This window comes from Chenopodium quinoa, unplaced genomic scaffold (genome assembly GCF_001683475.1).
Source record: "Chenopodium quinoa cultivar QQ74 unplaced genomic scaffold, ASM168347v1, whole genome shotgun sequence".
NCBI classification, from domain to species: Eukaryota; Viridiplantae; Streptophyta; class Magnoliopsida; order Caryophyllales; family Amaranthaceae; genus Chenopodium; species Chenopodium quinoa.
The window spans coordinates 46,011-70,363 of NW_018745014.1; the positions used below are offsets into that span (position 1 = coordinate 46,011).

General features: G+C 34.5%; 2 long non-coding RNA genes across 2 annotated transcripts; both read left to right on the forward strand.

The window, feature by feature from the left end:
* Window positions 1–7,867: 7,867 nt before the first annotated feature.
* Window positions 7,868–9,118, forward strand: LOC110708205. Its single transcript, XR_002508661.1, has 2 exons — window positions 7,868–8,381; window positions 8,720–9,118. It is a non-coding gene; the product is annotated as an uncharacterized LOC110708205 (long non-coding RNA).
* An 8,150-nt stretch (window positions 9,119–17,268) lies between these two features.
* LOC110708207 lies at window positions 17,269–19,822 on the forward strand. The gene is made up of 4 exons (XR_002508662.1): window positions 17,269–17,535; window positions 17,622–17,681; window positions 17,862–17,912; window positions 19,489–19,822. It is a non-coding gene; the product is annotated as an uncharacterized LOC110708207 (long non-coding RNA).
* The last annotated feature ends 4,531 nt before the right edge of the window (window positions 19,823–24,353 follow it).

Below are 24,353 nucleotides of genomic sequence, written 5' to 3' on the forward strand. Positions count from 1 at the left end.
TAATCCCACCTTTATAGGGGAACTTCTTCTATTGGTCCCTAACTTGTTGGTAACCGGTTTTGATAGGTTAAAATGTCACACGTCATTTTGTTATTGGTTGAAAAATAAAAAAAAATAAAAAAAATAAAAACTAACAAAACCCCATCAGCCACCCCTCCACCCACCGTGAAACTCTAACCTTTACCCTAGCCCCACTGAAAACCGGTCGCTTCCACCATAAACCCTCAAAAACGGCCGGCCGGAATCAAAAACCACCCCACCGATCAAATCCACCACCAAAATCAACCCCTGACCCAAGCCCACACTCAAAACCATCATAACCGCCACAGCTAAATACCCCCGAAACTCTGCCGAAAACCGCCATAAACCCTCAATACTCCACCGAAAACCTCCATAAACCCCTGAAACTCCACCAAAACCCCCGTATACCCCCGAAACTCCACCGAAAACCCCCTCAAATCACTCTTAAAGGTTTTTTTTTTTTACATTTTTTATTGAAAATCGGGGTGGTTTTAGGGGGAGCTGGGTCGGTTGCTACTGGGGGGTGGAAATGGGTGTTCCGGCGGTAAAAATGGGAAATCCGACTGTGGGGATGGGGGTTCTAGCAGTGGGGATGGGGAGGAGCCGAGGAGGGGCTTCCGGAGGTTAGGGGGTTAGGTGGTCACTGGTGATAAAAGAAAATTAGGTTTTTCTTTTTTTTTTTTACCAAAATTGTGTTTAGTTTTTTTTAATTTTTAATTTTTGACCCCACTTAAATTTTTTTTAAAAAAAATTTACACAATGTACAGGTTTCCGGTCATAAGGGACCAATAAATGAAAATCCCCTATAAAGGTGAGATTATTAATAATGAACCGACTAAAAGTGGGATTATTAGAATCAATTTTTCCTAATTACTATAAGTTGAAGAAGAATGGTTGCCTCCAAACGTAAAACCCAAGAAATAATTAAATCATTTTCTCGGATTTATCATTCATTCTTCCCTTTTTTTTGTTGAGAATAATATTTTATTTTGAGTTTCTCTTTTTGTATCATACTCTTTTTTTAGAGCGATTTCTTGATTTTTTTTCGCTCTATTTCTTTTTTGTGAGGCAATCATCCCAAGTAAGGTTCTCGAGATTTTCTTTTTAAACCATAGAAGAGGTAAATTAATTATACTCTTAAATCAAGGTTGATTAATTACAACTAAAAGATGACATCTACGAAAATAGACATGTTTAAGAATTGGAATATTGATGACGTCCTATTAAGGGATGCGATTTTCTAATGACGAACCTTATTAGAAGTAATGTCATTAGTTCGATTAAAAAGTACGTAAACGAATCATTCATAATAAAAAACTGTATCGCGCGCAATTTTCCGTCTTGCGCTAAGGTGGAGAGTGCAACTTTGGGAGCAGCGCCTGCCACATGCCTCTTTTTTTTTTTTTTTTTTTTTTTTTTTGCGAAAACGCAAAATAAATGAACTATAAAAGATATGTTTTTGGAATTTTTTTTTAATAAAAAAAAAGGACGAACAAAGTAAAAGAAACTAGGTTAGACAACCTTGTTGGCCAAATAGATATTATTAGCACCTACTTAACGATTAATCTTGAAGCGATAATATCATTCTCTCCGTATAACATTGCTCGTAATTTGTCAAAATTAACATTGGACAGTGGGCGCTCGCAAGAACCAGAGTTGCGCGGAAGAGTCGTGCGCAACTTCTGCACCTGCGCTGGGAGGGCGCGCGCAACTTTGACAGTTGTGCTCGCCAACTGGCAGGTTAGACATTTTGATTTTTTTTTTTTTTTTTGTCAAACAACAATTTTGTTCGATTTATTTTTAAAAAAAATCTCTAGGTAACAAGTGGAATAAATTAGTTTAGACACGAAGCATATAAGCACATATTCATGTAGTCATAAAAGCACATAAAAGGAACCGTCAAAACGTATAATGTCGTTCTATGGTCAAGGCTTCGGTGTCCAAAGGTACCATATCTTAAGAACGATGTATGAATCAATCATTCAATGTGCTGACTCATGTCATGATTCTCCCAACATTTTGTTGGCGATATAGGTGGGATGATTGTTATTGACTTCGGGATAGAAGCCTAGTGTTGGTGACCCCTAGTCAATTAGCCAATCCCCAATGGTTAAAGTATGCTATGATTACGCTTGATACATTGTTGCTTATTTGGTTTTTACTTTTGTGAAAAAGGAAGATATTACGCGTTCAAGTCTCGCTCTTTAACTAGAGATTATCCAAGTTAGCATTCGTGACAACTCATAGGTAACCTAAGTTGGAAACCTTGAACCATAACCAAAAGCTAATCTTGTAACCTCTAAGTCCCCAGTTGAGTCGCCACTGTGAGGAGGGTAGCCCGACATTGGGGATCCCACTTCCTCTATGCCCATGGCTCATTAAAAGCCTAGGATTTTACACTTTTGAAGGTGTGTTAGGATTTGAATTCCTGACTGTTTGGGGGACCTTGAATTAGAATTGATTCTATCATTACACTTTTTTGTAAGAACTAATAGGGAGTCGCCAATGAGTTTTAGGAAACTTATAAACCTCGTTAATGCCTTTCTCCCAAGTAGAGTTCGAAGGGATATTTAGCATGAATCATAAGTTTACCCATGCCCTAATTGGTCTACTTGTACCAGAAATGAGTTCGGGAGCGAGAATACTAAAATAACGTTTCCTATAGGGGGGAATCCCTATTCTAGCACAAGTGCGGCGTCTACTAGCTCTTCCTTTTTTCACAATTTCATCACCAAACAATGTATGCAACGTGATCCTAAAACTAAGTTAGTTAATTTTATTTACACGTGTCAACCAGATAAAGATTACATTGAAATGATTGTCGTTATTCTTATTTATTCCAAATTCGCGAAAAGAATAATAAATAAACAAGATTCGCCTTGACTTAGGTGATAAAACAACAATTAATTATTCAATTTTAGTTTTTATTAACGCAAGAATACTATGTGAAATTAATTAATTAAATTTTATTTAAGGTGACCAAACAACACTAATTAATTGATTAAAGTTATTTAAACAAGAAAAGAAAAGTGATTAACCTAAATGCTCAGGAAATTAACTATTCTGCTTTGCAATTGCTAGATTTTTGTTTTGGATGTTTATAGACCTTCCTTCTTCTTTGTACCTCCAAGGCTTCTATGGAATCAATTAGGGTTGGAGAGTATTTGGGAAGAGAGGGGAAAAGTAGTATGATAGTAAGAAGGTTTGAGAGATTAGGGATTTCACAATGCTAAGGTTTTAATTCTGATTTTTCTGTCGTGATTTTGGGCTAACGAAGACCCCTATTTATAGGCGTAGGAATCTAGGTTTAGGGTTTTTGAGCCGCGGTATCAGATGGTGCCCGCAACTCTCAAAGTCGCACTGGAGTGCCGAGCGCAACTCTAAGAATTGCGCGCGGTGCAGTTTGCCATATACGAAAATGCTTTTTTAAAACTTCAATAACTTTTTATTACAAAGTTAAATTAAGGAAAATAAGATTTTATTAGAAAGCTCTGAATGTCTACTTTCCAATGCCATTGGAATTAGGTTAAAATCTGTTATAGATCAAAAGATATGGCCGTTTGAGTACAAGGGTGTTGATTCTAGGGCCTAGTTTAGTGTTTTGATGATAAATTCTTCGCTTTTACTCGAAATTGGGCTTATAATACAGCGTTGGAAATTTCTTTGAAAGGGATATCCAACTGTATAGGCCTTGAAAGGATATTGGGTAATTTAATGTTCTGGTTAGCTCGGTTCTTAACAATGTAAGATCTATTTGATTCAATCATTGCATATGACGCATTTAGGTCCGTTAATAATCAAGATTAAATCTATGAGCACGTTTTAGTCCTAATTAGTAATCGGACTAGGCTCTAAGATAATTTGGTCTCAAATACAGGTTCTAACTTACTTCATAATGCATTTCAGTATCCATAAACACTTCAACTTTGATCTAGCATGAAGAATGAGTTTTTGTAACATCATCGCACTTCCCGTCGGGACAGGAAGCCAAAAGTAGGTGTCTGCATCTATATGTCCGGCTGTGTCAATTTGCCAAAAAATCTGCAAAGGCTTGGGCCTTGATTGCTTTTTTGGTTCGAATGTGATATCAAATCCTCTCAATTTTAAGGCCCATTTAAGTATTTGGCCCCTGGCCTCCAATGTGATGAACGACTTCTTCAACTGTTGGTCAGTGTAGACCACAATTGAATGAGCAAGAAAGTATAGCCTTAGCTTCTTTGATTCCATGAACAATGCCAAGCCAAACTTCTCAATGGGTGGATACCTAAGTTCAGCGTTGTGAAATACATGGGTAATGAAATACACGGGGATCTGATGGCCGTCCCTTTCAGCAAGTAGGAAGGCACTTAAGGAGTGATCGGAAATGGCCAAATACATGTATAACTTCTCATCTTTGAGTGGCCTGACGAGCTGATGAAGTGTATGCAAATGATTCTTCAGCTAAGCAAAGGCTTCCTCTTCCTTTTCTGTCTAGTCGAACATCACTCTTTTCTTGATTATTTGGAAAAAAATAAGCGGCACTTATCCCCTGACCTTGACAGAAATCGTCCGAGGGCATCTAAACAGCCGGAAGTTAATGAACTTCTTTTATGGTTCTTGGCGATTTCATGTCTAAGACTGCCTGGATCTTCTCAAGATTGGCCTCAATGCCGTGATGATCAATTAGAAATCCGTGAAATTTGTTGGACGCAACACTAAAGACACACTTCTTTGGATTTAAAATCATCTTATGGCCGCTTGAGTTTGGTAAATGTTTCTTGGAGGTCACTCTGATGGTCGGTCAACTTCTTTTATTTAACAATCGTATCATCAATATAAGCCTCCACATTTTGGCTAATCTGATCTATGAAGACCGTATTCACAAGTCTTTGAAATTTTGTTGGGGCATTCTTCGGGGCGAATGGCATGACTTTGTAACAGTATAGCACCTGCTCGGTCACAACCACTGTTTTTTCTTGATCTTCTTCCCACAAAGGGATTTGGTGGAAACTAGAGTATGCGTCCATAAAGCTCATCAGGGCATGCTTGGCCTTTGAATCAACCAGGTGGTCAATTTTAGGCTAGGGAAAGCTATCCTTAGGGCATGCCTTGTTGAGATCAGTGTAATCCACGCACAACCACCAAGTTTCATTCGGTTTCTTGACCAGAACTACATTGGCCACCCAGTCTGGGTAATGACATTGCCGAATGAACCTGCATCCAACAACTTCTTTACTTCGGCCACGGTCACCTGATTTCTCTCATCACCATGGTTTCTTTTCTTCTGCCGAATTGGTCTTACAGCCGGATTCACGACCAACTTGTGAACTACTAAATCTAGGCTGATACCCGGCATCTCATGAACTTCAAATGCAAACACATCTTTGAATTCTCTCAATAACTTCACTAATTCATCTCCAAGAAGGTCCATGGCCATAGTAGCTACCTTGACCGTCTGATCAGGTTGGTTAGGGTCTAGCACTATGTTCGTATGATCGTCGGCTGGCTGTGGCCTCAACTCTTCTGGCCGGCCAACAGTCATTAACTGTTATGCTTGTTCTTTCTTGACCGACTTGCGCCTCTTGTCGACCTGGTATGCTTGGACTGACCCTTCTTCGGAGTTTTTCTCCGGCGCTCTTTTATGTTTGAGTGATGTTGGATTCATGGCCAGCTGATAACAATCTTTTTCCATCACTTGGTCTCCATGGTTGGAGCCTATCTTCCCGTCCGATCGCTCGAACTTCATCAGCATTAAGTGAGGGACAATTACAGCCTTTGCTGAGTTTAAGGTCAGACGGCCGATGATGACATTGTAGCCTGTGAGCTCTTTGACAACTATGAAGCGGACGACCATGTCCCGTCCTTCTCTCTTTAGCCCAAACCGGACTGGAAAATATATCCGGGCAACTGGATGGATAATGCTCCCACCAAACCCAACCAACAGGTAGGAGATATTCTTTAGCGTATCTTCTGGGACCTTCAAATTTTTCAAACAAGCTATACCTTGTGAGTTTCTATGATGATAATATTAAGGAATGTAAAAGTCTATTTCTTGGTAGTTATAACTTTCACTTGTATAGCTTTAGGTATAGTTTTTGGAAGGGTTCTCATTGGTAGTTATGCCCGTTTTCTTGCAGGATCCCTAAAGCTATACCTTGTGAGTTTCTATGATGATAATATTAAGGAATGTAAAAGTCCATTTCTCCTTAGTCAACATGCATAAGTCAAGAAAAGTCAAAAAATTAAAATTTGGGTGTAACCATGGGTTACTGGTTGGTACGGTTTAGGTGTATCGAATTTTAGCCAGGTTTAAATGGTTTCGGTTTAATATGGGTCGTGTTACTATCGGGTTCAAGATGTAATCGGTTTGGATTGTTTTCGATTTCGAGTTGTAACAGTTCGATTTGATAACGGGTCGGGACATTATTGCTTTGCATAAATTAGGTCTTGTTCGTTTAAGTTTCGAATTTGAAATAATTAGGTCGGGTCAGTTTTTGATTTTCAAAAAACAAGTTTTTAACAATTCGATTCCTTTTTAGATTGGTTCGAGTCAGTCAAGTTTAACGATACGAATTAGAATTTTATTTTATTTTTTTAGGAAATTCGGATTAGAAATTAACAGCACTAGTAGTATTAGAATATTTTTAGAAACAAAAAGTGTGTCACCTTTTTATTAAAAAAAATAGAGATTTAAATGAGTTACTTAAAAATAAAACAAAGAGATAACCATGAGTTAAAAATACTCAAATGGTTGAGAATTGAGATAGGTTACTTCACTTTACTTGGTTGGATAGTCGATATATCTAAATATCTAATCTTGCAACCACTTAGAAACTGACAGCCACCTAATTCACTGAGCAACATTGTATTCCAAAAATGACGGCGTTGCATGTGCGCTGTCAATGAAGATTACACACTTAACAGTGATGTTGAGCCATGGATGTCTTTGTGGTGGGCCATGAATGAAGATTACACACATAACCAAATGAATCTGCAACACCACTAACGATGCAGATACCAATTCTGTCGCAATCTTATTTACACTTTCTCTGTGTTAATAATATTTCAATAATTTGACTTTGCATTATTTATCATGGCTATTTGACCACAAATTATGATATAAACGTAAAGTAAAATATAGTCATGTGGGTCTTATTAGATTCGTCTCGTAAAGTACTTTCACAATATAAACTTTGTATAATTTTTACTCTTATATAATTATAGATATTTAATATATAAAATGTATTTTAAAATGCGTAATTTCATCATTGTTGCAATATTTGTGGAATAGAAAAGGTAGTTTTTTAATCATAAATATTCGTAAAAATGCTCATGTCAAAAAAATATAAAAATAAATAAAATAAAATAAAATTCATAAAAGTGAATAACGAATTACACTATCGTGGTTGAAAAATTTGAGAATAAGGATAGTTACTCAACTTTATACAGTGAAACAATCTTTTCTTTTATAAACATAATCTTTGATAGAGGTATTATTGCGATTTTAACACTACTTTCGTCACATGTAATGTAGTCATTTTAAAATTCTTGGAAAAATTAAGGAAGTTTTAAATGTAGTGATTCTGAAAACGGCAAAAAATGAATATGAAGTATTATAGACCAGCATTTAATAATAATTGGCTAAGTTGCACAACAAGTGGCGATAGCAGATAAAATGTCATATTTAGATAATAAAAGGTTGTTCAATCATCTTATATTCTATTATCCACTTATATACAACTATACAAGTGTTCCTATCAAGTATCAACTGAAAAGTTGTATACAAGTGGGCAATATGAGCAAGGAGCATAAATGTGATAAGAACATTTATTTTACAAGTGTGTGTAATTTCTTTCAACAAAAACAATTTTCATACATTGATAATATATATACATATATATACATATATATGTTTATAGGGAATGTATCATATGGAAATAAGTCTAAAGCTGAAAACTAAAAACAGATAATGTAGATCATTGAATTTTAATCAACGGATGAGATTATATACTCTATTATTTACACTATTTTTCGGATAACAAACTACAATCCAAGTAGATAAGCCCTCATCATTTACTTTTTCTCTCCTCAAAAATAACCCAAACTTCTCTCTAATCTCTCTCCTAAAATCACCAGATTTTCTCTCCAAACACCACCATAATTGCTCCAAGTCGAACACAATTTCAACAAATTTCTTGCGATTTTCGCCTAAATTTTGCTAACATTGTTCATAAACTTGCAAAAATCAAGTCAAATCGAACAATTGAAGCTGACATTTCATCAATGAAACCTTAGATTTTCGCAACAAATCGAAGTGAAATCCAAATGAAATGAAGCGACGAACAATTGAATCTTACTGAACTTGGTTATGTAATGGAAAGGTAAGTACTAATTTGATCTATTTTACAAATATATTCGGCACTTTTTTTTTTCTATGTTCGATTGATATTTGTTATTTTGAGTAATTTCTTGAGTTTTTCGTTTCCGATTTGTGTAATTTTTTGAGTACTTTGCTTCATTTTTTTGTTTAATTTTGTAATTTTTGGCATATTTTATATGATTGCTCGTCATTCTCCAATTATGCCATCAGCTACATCAAAATAGCTGAAGTTTATACGAATTCGAGGCACTGCAAACAACTCATTCCTTTCCCTTCTTTTCTAAGAAATACAGTACTCACGCATTTTTTTTTAATTTTTTGAATTTCTCTTTCTTCGAGGTTGATATTGGAGGTTTCGATGACGTTCGACGGCGAAGATGCGGCGAAGATGGTGACGGAGCTCTGGCGGAATTTCGTGAGTGGAATTTCGGAGTTACGAATGGAGTGTTACTCAGTTGAAGAGTATTGTCAAATTTGTTGAAGAACGTGAGACTGAGATTGTTGATGCACTTCAATACGACATTAATAAAGCTGAATTTGAATCCGTTTTATTTGGGGAATCTTATTTTTTTAATTTCATAATAATTTTGTTTTTTTTAATAATTTGCATGATCTTAATAAACATTGTGATGCAAGTCTAAGCATGGAGACCTTTGATGATTTGCTTATCATGCATCAAGATAGCTTGTCTCTAAACATTGATTCAAGTCAAGCATTGGATGGACACTTTCTTGGATACCAAAGCAAAGCTACGGTTTGCTTGGTTGCGTTTCTTGGAGACTAAACTACTTTCTTTAATTTTCTTTACTTAGATTTTACTTACAAGTTTTTACATTTCACTTGAAAGGGTTTTTCTTCGTTCAAGCATTAGGATCTTTAATCTTTTGTCAATTTCTTTAAGTTAGGAAGTAGTTAGTTCGGTTTTCTTTAACTAGTTAGTTAATTAGTTAGTTAGATGATTTTAGGCGTGTGGTCTTGCTTGGTGAGAAAGCTTGGTAAGGTTTGAAAACTTATCCAAGGGTTTGAAATCTTATTCAAGGGTTTTTTAGGGTTCTAGTTGGATTAGATAACTAATCAAATTCTATCTTATTTGGTTAGTTATGTAAACCGTGTCATGCTAGCTTGCGGTTCAAGGTTTGCATCCTTGTTCTCCAAGTTGGTTTGGAAGTCTAGTTTGCTTAGGATTGAATTAGGGACTTGTCCTAATCTTCCTAGGAGAGTCTAGCTTATAAATAGCCTTTTTATCACATGAATTAATCAGATTATTAGTGCATTGTTTTGAGTTTAAACACTTGAATTTTAATTGATGGATTTCAATTGTTGTTTTGCTTATTTTAGTTAAAACATTCGTTAGGTTGATTAATTAGCTGGATCTTAGTTAATTCATCTAGTTTCTTGTTTAATTCTTGGTGGATTTTCCTACATAGAATTAAGCTTGATTCATATCCTTGTGTGTTTTAGTTTTAGGACTAAAATTCACATCACATTGTTCTCCTAGCCAGGTTCCGGTAGAAACAAAACTGGTAACGTTTGGTTGGAAATATTTGCGTGATTCTTTTTGCATTAGACTTTAAAAACGTCTAGATATCACCATAAAACATTTCGTAGCTTTTGGTTGAGTAACGAACTCTGTACAGCCTCAAACTTTTGGTGTTGTTACACTGGGTTGCAGTAGGGAGTCTGGTTTTTGTTTGCTTCAAGATTCCTTCAAAATTTGATCTTTTAATCAAGATTTTTGCATAATCTAACTTGGTTTGTGTAGGAATAATGATTGACGAAGAGGTTCCACAAGTTCCAAGGGCTTTAACCTTATAATAAGCTCAAAACCTTAGAAGAGATACACAAATCACCGAGTTGGCAGCAAGGTTAGAGGAGGTATTAAAGAGACTTGATACTCGTGATGGATCTTCTTCAAAAGAGGGGTGATTCTAACCCTAACTCTAGTTCAAGTGAGGAAGAACAACCAAGGATAAACGCTAGGAGGTCACGAAAGAATTATTCATCAAGTGATGAATCACCTAGACCTAGGAGATGGGATAAACCAAAAGATGATGATAGAAACCTTAGGTTAGACCTTCCCGAATTCAATGGGAGTATGAATGAACCATAGAAATATTTTGAATGGATTAGAAGGGCCAAAAAACTCCTTGATTACAAGGAGTATGATGAGATAAAGAAATGTAAATTTGCGGAGTTGAAGCTCAAAGGTTATGCTAATCTTTGGTATGATAATTTGAAAAAGAAGAGGCATAAGGAAGGGCGTGACAAAATCACAACTTGGGAGCAACTTAAGAAGCACATGAAAAATAGGTTCGTTCCTAGTGATTATATTCAAGATATCTATCTTAAGATGCAAACTTTTAAACAAAATTCTATGATTGTTGAGAATTATATTGTTGAATTTGAGAAGTTATACATGCTCTGTGGTTTACAAGAAATTGTTGAACATAAGATTGCCCATTTTATTTCTGGTTTGAATGATAATATTGCTGAAAAAATCTTTTGAGGATGTGTGTAAAGTTGATATCAAAGTTGAAAAGCAATTAAAAGGGAAGAAGAGCCCATTCACTAAACCGTTTACAAAAGGATTCTCAAAACCTTTCGAAAGAACTAGTATGGAAAAGGGTGGTTCTAGTTCGAATTACAAAGAATCTTAGCCCAAATTCGAAACTAATAAAAAGTTTGTGGAAGGAAGGAAGTGTTTCAAGTGTGGTAGTGTTGGTCACATTGCAAATGATTGTCCTTCTAAAAGGGTCATGATGGCTCAAGAATGGGAACAAGAACAAGCTATGTGTGAGTAAGGTAGTGACGATGAAAAGGATGAGGAAAACTTTGAAGAAGAGGAGGAACACATGGAAGAAATTGATCCCGAGACTCAAACTCAAAGTTTGGTCCTAAGGAGAGCACTACACTAAAAACCTATGTCTATTGAGGGCAATCAAAGGGAGAAAATCTTTCTCACAAGATGCAAAGGTGAAAGATAGGTTGTGTGATATGATCATAGACACGGGAAGTTGCACCAATGTAGTGTCTACTACTTTGGTAGATAAATTAGAGTGGCCGATCACCGAGCATCCAAACCCTTACAAGCATCATTGGTTCAATAATTCAAGTGAAGTTAAGGTGGATAAACAAGCTCTAATATCCTTTTCAATTGGAAAATTTCATGACAAAGTTTTGTGTGATGTTTGCCCTATGGATGCAAGTCATATACTATTAGGCCGTCCTTGGCAATATGATAGATTTGTGAAATTTGATGGAAGGACTAATGTGTATGTTGTGAGGAAAGGGGAACACGAGAAGCCGGTTGCATTGAAACCTTTGTTAAGAAATAAACCTTCTATTTCTACCTCTAATTCGAAGAGTTCCTAATTGATTAGTGAGAAAGAAGTGGAGAAGGAAACTGTTAACAATAACATGGTGTATATACTTGTTTCTAATGAGGTCCGAATTGACAAGGAAGAACAAGGGAAGAGGCTAATTGAATTAGAAGCAGTCTTGAAAGAGTTTCAAGATGTATTTCGTAAGGAGTTATCTCCGGGACTACCTCCTATTCGTGGGATAGAGCATCAAATTGACTTTATTCCAGGAGCACCATTGCCCAACAAAGCAGCTTATAGAAGTAATCCGGAAGAAACCAAAGAGATGCAAAGGCAAATTGAGGAACTTATATCAAGAGGTTATGTTAGGGAGAGCATGAGCCCTTGTGCCCTGCCAACACTACTTGTTCCAAAGAAGGATGGGAGTTGGCGCATGTGTATTGATAGTAGGAGTGTGAATAACATCACAATCAAGTATTGTTTTCCTATTCCAAGATTGGATGACTTACTTGATGAGTTACATGGCTCGAAATTGTTCTCAAAAATTGATCTTATGAGTGAATACCATCAAATTCGAATGAGAGAAGGAGATGAGTGGAAAACTACATTCAAGATAAAAGTCGGATTGTATGAATGGTTGGTGATGCCGTTTGGTCTTATCAATGCTCCAAGCACTTTCATGAGATTGATGAACGAGGTGCTCAAACCTTTCCTTGGTAAATTTGTCGTTCATTACTTAGATGATATTTTAATTTACTCTAAATATTTGAATGGTCATCTAAACCATCTTAGAAGTGTGTTTGAAGAACTAAGGGAAAGAAACTCTATTCTAAGCTTGAAAAATGCTATTTCTTAGTGCCTAGTGTTACTTCTCTTGGTTATGTCATGTCTAAAGATGGAGTTTCAGTGGATAAGTTGAAGGTGGAGGCTATTAGAACTTGGCCTATTCCAACTAATGTTAGTGAAGTAAGATCTTTGCATGGTTTAGCTTCATTTTATAAAAGATTTATGAAGAATTTCTCTAGTGTTGTGGCACTTATGACCGAGTGTTTAAAGAAAGAAAAGGGAAAATTCGAGTGGACTAAAGAGGCTCAAAGTGCATTTGAGTTGATTAAAAGGAAGCTATGTGAAGCACCTATACTTGCTTTACATGATTTTACAATGCCTTTTGAAGTTGAAACCGATGTAGGTGGAGTTGGGATTGGAGCGGTTTTGTTGCAAAAGAAGCGTCCTATAGCTTATTTCAGTGAGAAATTGAATGGAGCTCGTTTGAATTATTCTACTTATGATAAAGAGTTCTATGCTATTGTTGGAGCTTTATATCATTGGAATCATTATCTAAGGCCTAATTACTTTGTATTGCATTCCGATCATGAAGCATTGAAGTACATAAATGGACAACAAAAACTCAATCCGAGGCATGCTAAGTGGGTTAAATTCTTACAATCATTTAACTTTTCTTCTAAGTACAAAGAAGGGGAATCAAATGTGGTAGCAGATGCACTCTCTAGAAGATATACATTGCTTGGAATTCTTAATAGCAAATTGCTTGGTTTTGAATTGATCAAGGAGTATTACAAGGGTGATGATGATTTTGCTACGCTTGTTGAAGAATATTCTAAGGGAGCCGTGGGTTCTTACATGTTTCAAGATGGTTTTCTTTTTAAAGGAAATCGACTTTGTCTTCCTAAGTGTTCTATTCGAGAGCTAGTAGTTAGAGAAGCTCATGGAGGTGGAATTGCTGGTCACTTTGGCATTACCAAGACCTTGATTATGTTATAGAGCAATTCTATTGGCCTAAGATGCTTGCGGATGTACAATTAGCTGTATCTAGATGTGCAACTTGTCAAAAGGCTAAGGCTACTTTTCATCAAGGCTTGTATACACCTTTACTTGTTCCAGATTCACCATGGGAAGATGTATCCATGGATTTTATAGTGGGGTTGTCGAGAACATAATGGGGGAAAAACTCAATCATGGTTGTTGTGGATTGTTTTTGCTAAAATGGTCGACTTTGTTCCTTGCCACAAGTGGATGATGCTATGAAGGTTGCAGAATTATACTTCAAGGAAATTGTTAGACTACATGGTATTTCGAAAACTATTGTGAGTGATCGTGATTCTAAGTTCATGAGTTTCTTTTGGAAATCTCTATGGAAGCTTGTGGGAACTAAGTTACTTTTCAGTACATCTTATCATCCACAAACTGATGAACAGACCGAGGTTACTAATCGTACTCTTACTGTGCTTCTGTGTGGATTAGTGAGTAAGACACAAAGATTTTGGGACATCAAGTTAGCTCATGCGGAGTTTGCTTATTATAGATCACCTACTTATGCTATAAAGCATAGTCCTTTCGAGATAGTTTATGGAGTAAATCCAAAACTTCCTATTGATCTTGTTCCAATGCCTAAGGGAGAGTTAATACACAAAGATGCCGAGTCTAAGTTGAAAAGTATGCTGAAATTACATGCTCAAGTTCGTGCAAGAATTGAAAAGTGAATGACATGTATAAGGCACGAGAAAACAAGCATAGAAAGCAACAAAGTTACAATGTTGGAGACTTGGTATGGTTACATTTGAGAAAGGAAAGATTTCCGGGAAAACGCAAGAATAAGTTAATGCCTGGAAGTGAAGGTCCTTTCAAGATTGTTGAGAAAATCAATGACAATGCTTATAAGTTAGAATTTTCGAGAGAGTATGAAGTTAGTGTTACATTCAATATTGTTGATTTGGCTAAGTACATTCCTGATGACAAACTTCAAGATTTGAGGACAAATTCTTTCGAAGAAGAGGAGGATGATGCAAGTCTAAGCATGGAGAACTTCGAAGATTTGCTTATCATGCATCAAGATAGCTTGTCTCTAAACATTGATTCAAGTCAACCATTGCATGGACACTTTCTTGGATACCAAAGCAAAGCTACGGTTTGCTTGGTTGCGTTTCTTGGAGTCTAAACTACTTTCTTTAATTTTCTTTACTTAGATTTTGCTTACAAGTTTTTACATTTCACTTGAAAGGGTTTTTCTTGGTTCAAGCATTAGGATCTTTAATCTTTTTATCAATTTCTTTAAGTTAGGAAGTAGTTAGTTCGGTTTTCTTTAACTAGTTAGTTAATTAGTTAGTTAGCTGATTTTAGGCGTGTGGTCTTGCTAGGTGAGCAAGCTTGGTAATGTTTGAAAACTTATCCAAGGGTTTGAAATCTTATTCAAGGGTTTTTTAGAGTTCTAGTTGGATTAGATAACTAATCAAATTCTATCTTATTAGGTTAGTTATGTAAACCGTGTCATGCTAGCTTGCGGTTCAAGGTTTGCATCCTTGTTCTCCAAGTTGGTTTGGAAGTCTAGTTTGCTTAGGATTGAATTAGGGACTTGTCCTAATCTTCCTAGGAGAGTCTAGCTTATAAATAGCCTTTTTATCACATGAATTAATCAGATTATTACTGCATTGTTTTGAGTTTAAACACTTGAATTTTAATTGATGGATTTCAATTGCTGTTTTGCTTATTTTAGTTAAAACATTCGTTAGGTTGATTAATTAGGTGGATCTTAGTTAATTTATCTAGTTTCTTGTTTAATTCATGGTGGATTTTCCTATATAGAATTAAGCTTGATTCATATCCTTGTGTGTTTTAGTTTTAGGACTAAAATTCACATCACATTGTTGGTATTTGGTATTGTTGTCAGTGAGCATCAATTATAGCTGAAGTTTAGCTTGATTTTTGTTTAATTTTAGCTTGATTTGAGTAAAATTGGATAGTATTATTAATTAATGATATTAGAGCACCAAAAATTCCTCGAAATCTTTATATTGCATAGAGTATAGGAGGAGGAGAGAGATTAACAAGCCTAGGTTTGGTAAATTATGTACTGTTAAAACATAGCTATTATGATGTCCTATTGCTTTAGGCAGTAAAGAATAGACAAACTGAGCCTATTATTATTTCTGTGTGGGTTGACTAAGTTTACCACACTAATCAGATTAATTTCTAGATATTACTGATTATATGAGGGAACTAAGAACAACTATTGTGTCGAAGTCCAATGTTGCAATAGTACTCTTTCGAAGTTTTATTCAATAATGCTGGGTATATAATTGATGCTCAAACTACAAAATTGATCAGCTGGATCATTGCTAGACGACAAAATAAATTGGTATAGTTGTGTAAAATAGTTATTGTTTTACGCAGGACATCATAATATATTGGTATAGTTGGGTAAAATAGTTATTGGGTTTTACATTTAGCTTGTAAGAAGAATTGAGCATATTTTTTTTATGTTGATTTTAATTGGAATGGAATTTTTTTTGTTTTGGATCATATTTAATTTAAAATGCACGGTGGCTAAGGAAGTCTGGGACTGCAATAGTTTTCGAGTTATTCTTTAGATGATGTTACAGAGTCTGATCTTAGCTCTCGGTTAGTTTGGTTGGCTAGTAAATTGGACCGTCATGAGTTGATGACACTATGTGGACTAGCATGGTCGATATGGTACTGCAGGAACATGACAAGACACGAGAACTTACTGCTCAACGCTATCCAAACAGCAGTGGGTTTTACTAAGCTTGTTGATGATTAACCTCTATGCTATGAAGGTGTTTGTAAGCCTATTTCTCTTTGGCTGTAGCATGGATTCAATCTATTATGGGTGTCACAAAGGTGAATGTGGATGCGCATTTGGACAGCAAATATGTGGGCCTTGGTGTTGTTGGTTGTAATGAGAAGGGAGAGGTATGGGCTGTTGTACGACATTTGGTAGGAAGGTGGAATATGGAGGATGCAGAACTCGCGACAGCAAGGTTTGGAATCCAAGTGGCTCGTAGATTTGGTGTTGCTTGTCTATTGTTGGAGGTTACCATCAAAATTAATATAGTTATCTTATCTTTGTATATAGTGACCTTTATGTAAATGTGGTCAAAATTAATATAGTGACCCTTTCAAAATTGATAGAGTTACCCTTTTTTTGTATATAGTTACCTTAATATAGATGTTATAAAAATTGATATAATTACCATATTTTTTTATATAATGACCTTTGTGTAAATGTCGACAAAATTGATATAGTTACTTTATTTTTATATATAGTGACTCTATGTAAATGTCGTTAATTTAGATAAAGTTACCTTATTTTAGCATGTAGTGACCTTTAAAACGGTTGAATTGATTATATGTAAGGTTGGAATGATCTTAGAGCTTTTAAACCGTCTAATCTTTTGTGCTAATAATGAATGGTTGAGATTTGTTGTTTTCAGCATAACCCTTGCTTTTAACGCAACCACCCCGTATATATATATATATATGTATACATATATATATGTATATGTGTGTGTGTATATATATATATATATATATATATATATATATATATATATATATATATATATAAAAGGGATCATATGAGAACCCCTTCTCTATGTTAGAACCCATTATATGTGAGAATAATTTACAGCCTTTAGATCAATCAAGAACCAACGCTCCACATCTACTCCTGTCAAAGTAATGGCACTATTGTAAATTAAAGAACTTTCTAATTTGTATATAACAAATTTTACAAAAAATCGTTCTAGCTCTTTCTCTCTCTAAAATTGGTGTAGTTAATATTCTCTCTATCTGACATTTTCTCCCCAAAAATGGTTACCTTAATTCCTCAAAATTTCTACTTCAATTCTTATACATTTTTTAGTTTATTGTTCTAATTACTGATTTTGATCTCCCACAATCGAATGTTGTACGATCTGCCACATTCGAATTAAAGAACAAAAACCCTAGATTTATTGAATTTCAAAATAGTTTCTGATGTAGATGTAATTGGTTAAGCAAAAGTTTCAGTTCTTACATGTAAGTTGTAATTTATGAGTTTTTATTATTTATGAGTTTCAGTTCTGATGTTGATTTTCGACGATTTTCATTTTATTTTTTTGTAGAATATCCAAGTCACAATGCAAGAACCAAACACCTTTACAATTTGTTCTTCCTACAGATCAGTAAGAACAATTATTTTTTTTCGCTAATTAAATTGCTAATTTTTTGTAGTTTTAGAGTTAGTCATGTTCTATTTTATAGTGGAATCAATATGCTAGCTAATTTGGAGTTGTGTATGTTTTTTCTTCTCTAATTTTCTCTGTTTCATTTAGAGATTTTAAGATTTCAATTGTCTATTGCAGGAAACTAACAAAAATACAAATGAATTGGTATATTTAACTAAGGAATTGTAGGTATGTTGTATTAAGTCTTTGGCCCTCTTTTTTTTGTATAGTATTTGAATCAGGGATAACTAACTATGTAAATTGGTTTTGAGGGTATCGTAAGAAATATAAAATGACTTGAGCATATACATTATGGCAGACTAAAGGAAGTTAAACTTCTGAATTCTTTTGTCTGATGTTTTAGTTAAATATATTGCATAAATAACCTGTCTGTATGAAATTTTTTGTTTTTTTGATCAAATTTGTTGTTTCAATATGGCTCATTATAGTGTCATTAATTGACTATTTTTGCTCATTTGATGTTTCTTGTGTTTGTTGTGGATATTTAAGTCCTTTTTATGCTCACTGGGCATCATAGTCGAGGTGTGTGTAGTGTTTGTGTTTGTCACTGGGCATTCTAGTCGAGGTGTGTATAGTTGTGTGGCTATTTGGGAGAGTTGTGTTGGGTGTCCAGTGTATAGTGTGTAGTGTGAGCACATTAAATTATGGATAGTCGTAGTCAGAGAGAAATAAGGAGTTTGGTATGAAGTTCTATTATTTACTCTAGAACTATATAATAGTGTTCATACTATGCATGTTCATTCTCATCCTTTTCTTTTATTTATTGATCGAATTTTTAATAAGAATAATACAAGTATTTTGAACTAACTGTAGGTGATGGGTTTTATTGGAGAAATGCATTAGTTGTGTCTATTGATTGAGAAATGTAAATTATAGTTAATTTAACTGATTTTTCTTGTAGAACAGTTAAAAAACCTTTAATGATCGACTCTGATACTAGTTATTTGCTCATGTACGTGTTTTCTTATTTGCTCATTTTATGTTTTCTTCGTCAATATAATAGTTATTATTTTGATAAAACTTGCTCATTTTATGTTTTGTTGCTCATTTATGAAATATCAGGTTTTTGATTTTGTATATAGCATATCTAATGATGAAATGTATGTTTAGTTTGGAGTTGCAGTCATTTGTTAAATTAGCACTAAGTATTTGCTCATTTGAGCAACTAACTATTTGCTCATTTGCTAAATGAGAAAAAAGGTGATTGCTCATTTCCCAAATGATCAAAGAAATGTTTGCTTATTTTCCAAATGAGTAACTAACTATTTGCTCATTTTCCAAATGAGCAAACTAATGTTTGCTCATTTTCCAAATGAGCAAACTAATGTTTGCTCATTTCACAAATGAGCCAAGAAATGTTTGCTGATTTAATGAATGATTAAACAAATGTTTGCTTATTTAACAAATGAGCAACAAACTATTTGCTCATGTTACAAATGAGCATCTAAGTTTTTGCTCATTTGTTAAATTAGCAATTAAGTATTTGCTCATTTGACAAATGAGCAAAATACTGATTGCTTATTTGCCAATTGTTCATTAAATAATTTATTAGCCTATGCTTCTCTATCATAAAATACTCCTTAGGGTCAATTTATAGTTTGTACCAGGTTATTCATTAGAGTCAGTTTATGCTATTAGGAGAAGTCAATCTTGCTAATTCTGATGGCATGTGCTTTAGCTGAGGACACCCACTAACATCAAGGCTACCAAAATTGATAAGTTTTCTAATATTTTGTATGAGCAGGACATCTGTTGAGACAGATTCTAGTGATAATGTTGTGGTGACTAGATGCAGCAAGGGCACAGTAAGGAGTTGTTGGTGATGACCAAGATGCAGCAGGGAAAGCACAGTTAGGAGTTGTTGGTGGTGACTAAGATGCAGCAGAGGCAGCACAGTTAGGAGTTGTTGGTGGTTCTGTACAGCCACAACATAAGGGAAGGAAGTTCAAGACAGTTGCTTCTAAGGACAAAGGAAAAAAGGTTTTAAAGGAAACATTAAAGAAAGAAAAACTATGTTTTTGTTAAATTAGCAACTAAGTATTTGCTCATTTGGTAAATGAGCAAAAAATTGATTGCTCATTTCCCAAATTTTCAAAGAAATGTTTGCTTATTTTACAAATGAGTAACTAATTATTTGCTCATTTGACAAAAGTTTGCTCATTTCACAAATGAAAAAAGAAATGCATGTTGATTTAATGAATGATTAAAGAAATTTTTGCTCATTTGACAAATGAGAAACTAACTATTTGCTCATTTGACAAACAAGCAACTAACTATTTGCTCATTTGACAAACGAGCAACTAAGTTTTTGCTAATTTGTTAAATTAGCAAATAAGTTTTTGCTTATTTGACAAATGAGCAACTAACTATTTGCTCATTTGCTAAATGATCAAAAAATTGATTGCCCATTTCCCAAATTAAATGATCAAAGAAATGTTTGCTTATTTTCCAGATGAGTAACTAATTATTTGCTTCTTTCCTTAAAACAAAAAAAAAATAAAATTATTTGCTTATTTGACAAATGAGCAAACAAATGGTTGCTCATTTCACAAATGAGCAAAGAAATGCTTGTTGATTAAAGAAATGTTTGCTCATTTGACAAATGAGCAACTAACTATTTGCTCATTTGACAAATGAGCAGCTAACTTTTTGCTCATTTGTTAAATTAGCAACTAAGTATTTGCTCATTTGCTAAAAGTTGATCTTTCTTCATTGATATTTACAAAAAATTACAGGTTATAATATTGTAAAACAAATCTTTGCTCATTTATCAAATGAGAAAACTATATAATTCTCATTTGTCAAATGACCAGATAATTCTGGCTCATTTTGTCAAAAATTAATATTTATTCTTTACTAATTTTTCGTAAATGAGCAAATAATTTGTCAAAATGAACAATTAATTTTTTTGCTCATTTGTCAAATGAGCAATTCAATTTTGCTCATTTGTCAAATGAGCAAAAAAATTCAACGCTCCTTTGTCAAATGAGCAAATTATTTAATGCTCATTTGTCAAATGATTAAATGATTCTTGCTTATTTTGTCAAATTAATGCTCATTTGTGAGTGTATTTCAATGTTTTAAATACGCTAGTCTGCTAGCTCAAGGGTAGAGCATTATGCAAATGCACAAAAAATGTGGTTTCGAATCCCACGTAGATTCATTTATGTAATGTGGAGACACAAGTTTGTATGAGGGTTTAATTGTAACAAAGTTTATATAATTATAAATCATTTCAAACCATTTTTTGCTCATATAATTTAGTACGAATTTGATTTTTTTTTTAATTAATTTTGTTTATAGTGATAACCTATGTAGGAATTGAACCTACATCCGTTATGCATTTGCATAGTGCTCAACCAATTGAGATAATAGGTTTATCATATGTTTTAAATCATTTTCTATGTTATAAATTTTTAATCAGCTCATTTGATAAATCAACATAGAATTGTTTGCTCATTTGATAAAATGAACAAAGAATTGTTGCTCTGTTTTGACTCCAAAGGTTCATAGAAGTGGACTGACTAAATAGTTTAAATTCAACAATGGAATCCACTATATCACGTCTCTAAGAGTACATACCAATAGCCACCTTTGAGTAAGATATGACTTCAGATTCAGAAAAATTCTATCATAACATATACTTCATGACTTCATGTATTCAAGGTTAAGCCAAAGTAATACTTCAGTAGCAGCCTTGTCAAGCACCAAGCTTGTCTACATAACAATTTTCACATTTAATTTTAGCTCAAATTCTTTAGTTCCCTTCTCTCGCCACATTAGACACCGAAAAAAGTAGGACATTTATCATAAGGTCCTACTTCAGCCAAACATAACATATCAGCAGCAACATCAAGCATATAGCATATTTATAGAACCAAATTTACATCGAATGATCAATTTAATTACTCACTTTTCTACTCACAAAAAGCACTAGAATAAGTAAAGTATTTGTCATAACATCCTACTTCGGACATAAAGGCCTCACTGAATTCTTACCTATCTTCGACATTTCCCCCATCAGATGCCAAACCAACAGCATATCCTCGATTATACAATGGTGAGCAATCATTATTCACAGATAATGACTCTTTCCGTTGCCTTTTCTGGACATGGCAATCCATTGTAAATGACTAGCATCTAAAAGAAAATATATGTTAGGTGAAACCTTATATAAACAGTCAATTTTAATGACTTGGGATGCCACTAATTCCTGTGCAAGATTGGATTTGTAAATGTCTGCCAATTAAAGGCTGAAACTCCAGCAAGATGCTTTTTACAGATTATAAAGTTCTTTGAACATGCATGACGTGGAAGTTTCTAGATTACATACAACGTAATTGATTCAATGGCATATGGATAATGAATAAGCTTTATGATCCCATTCAATTTCTAATTGAAAAAATTATCAATGGTTATCATTCAATCTCTAACTAGCAAGTAATAATGACTAGAAAAGCAGCCAAAAAGACAATCCAAAACACTAGAAATACCAGAAGCTAGCAAGTTCCAAAATACTCAAAAGTAATGATAATAATAGTTCATTAGAATGCCAATATATACGTTTATCTCTAGTTTAAAACTCTACTAGACTACACAATTATTTCAATGTTACTTTAATTTATCAACAAACCTATGGATGCTCTGAAATTTTTTTACATCAATAATATACCATGTTGTCAATCAAGTGCAAAGAATGAATACAAAATAATACATTAATCAAAATTAAAAAAATGTGAAACCCAAATTTTTGTCATCAAAATCGCACAATCTTGATTTAAAATTTGAATTAAATCATAGACAACAACGAAAATCAAAATCAAATTAACTTACAGCGCCTTAATTATACAGGAACAACAAATGATGATGAAAATTTTGTGATGTTTCAAATTTTCCCAATCGAAAATCGCATAACCAGATTTTGGCAAAAAAACCTAATTTTCGAAATCAAAACCGCAAAAACATATTTCAAAATCGATCAAATTCAAAATTAAATTAAAGAATACATACCTTAACAAATTATCGCGTGAAATTGATGAGCAAAAGCAAAGAAATTGAAGAGCGTAGAAAATCAGATAACCTGGAGGAAGAGAGAGAAAATCTAAAGAGGAGAAAAAAAAATCTCAGCTGTTGGATTTGATCTAATCTAGCGGCTGAGATTTTTCCTCACATAAGGTGTGAGTTCTGACATAAAGGATGGTTCCCACCGGATCCGACCCTACACACACACACACGTATATATGTATATATGTATGTATATATGTATATGTGTATATATATGTATATGTGTATCTATATATATGTATATATGTATGTACATATATATATGTATATATATATATATATATATATATATATATATATATATGTATGTATATATGTATGTATATATGTATGTATGTATGTATATATATATGTATGTATGTATATATATATGTATGTATATATATATATATATATGTATGTATATATATATATATATATATATATATATATATGTATGTATATATTTATATATGTATATATATAAATTGAGGGAAGTTGAAATCTTAGTTGTTTCGGGGTTTTCTGATGTCCTGCGGGAGAGTTACAATTCCGAGACTGGAACCGGACGCCTGTACCTGCAAAATAACGGAGACTCCTGAGAGCTCCGCCTCCAACGGTCAAGTTAGTACCTGATTAAGGAGTAGTTAATACAGAAATTAAAGTAATGAGATCTCTCTAGGGGAGAGTGCTTAGTGTTGGTAATCTGCGTCGTTAGCGAGATTAGCCGGTTGTTAATAATTCTGTTCTTCTCTGCTTGATCTCTTGATTATTCTATTCTGTGATTAATGAGGATTAATCGAGTATTTATAGCCTTGAGAAGCGTGCAACTCTCTAGGTTTAAGGTAAACCTAGGGCTGACCGGGCCTCTAGACTGGACTGGGCCTTGATGGCAGGTTTTCCCATTTGGCATGGGCGGACACGTGGCGTGTCTTAAGTGGTCCGTAGAGGACGTATCTGTGATTGACACGTGGCAGGCTCCTGTTGGCCTTCGTGAAGGACACGTGGCGGAACCTGGTTGGTCCACTTGTCAGACGGTGATTGGTGGATAAAAATCCCCTAATCATTTGCCCCTCACAGGTGGCACGTGACTGGTCACGTGTCGCCTGTGACAGGTGTCGCACGGTGACAGGCGACGGCCTGTTACAGGTGTCACCTTGCAAACGGCCGAGAGATTTTCCCGCCCAAATTTTGAATTTGAAAGCGACCCTTCGCCTTCTCACTTTGCCTATAAAAGGAAGTGCTGACTTCGGTCATTTTCACATTTGAGAACTTTGCGAGAACATTCGGACCCCTGAACTTGCTCTGACATTTTGGACTTTTTATGCCTACCGCCTGTTCTGACAAGCCGACTGACCCGAACTTTCAGGACTTCATCAACCGTCACTCGTTCAGGTAACTCAGTTCTCTTACTCTTAATTTTCTTTTTATTTTTTGAAATGGCACCATGGAAGCACACGACACGCCCTAAGTTAGTGATCAGCCGGTCACCGGGGACGGCTGAATCTAGGACTAGGAGTGCCGCCTGCCCTTTTCTGGACCCATCTTTGCCCTTTATACAAAGTC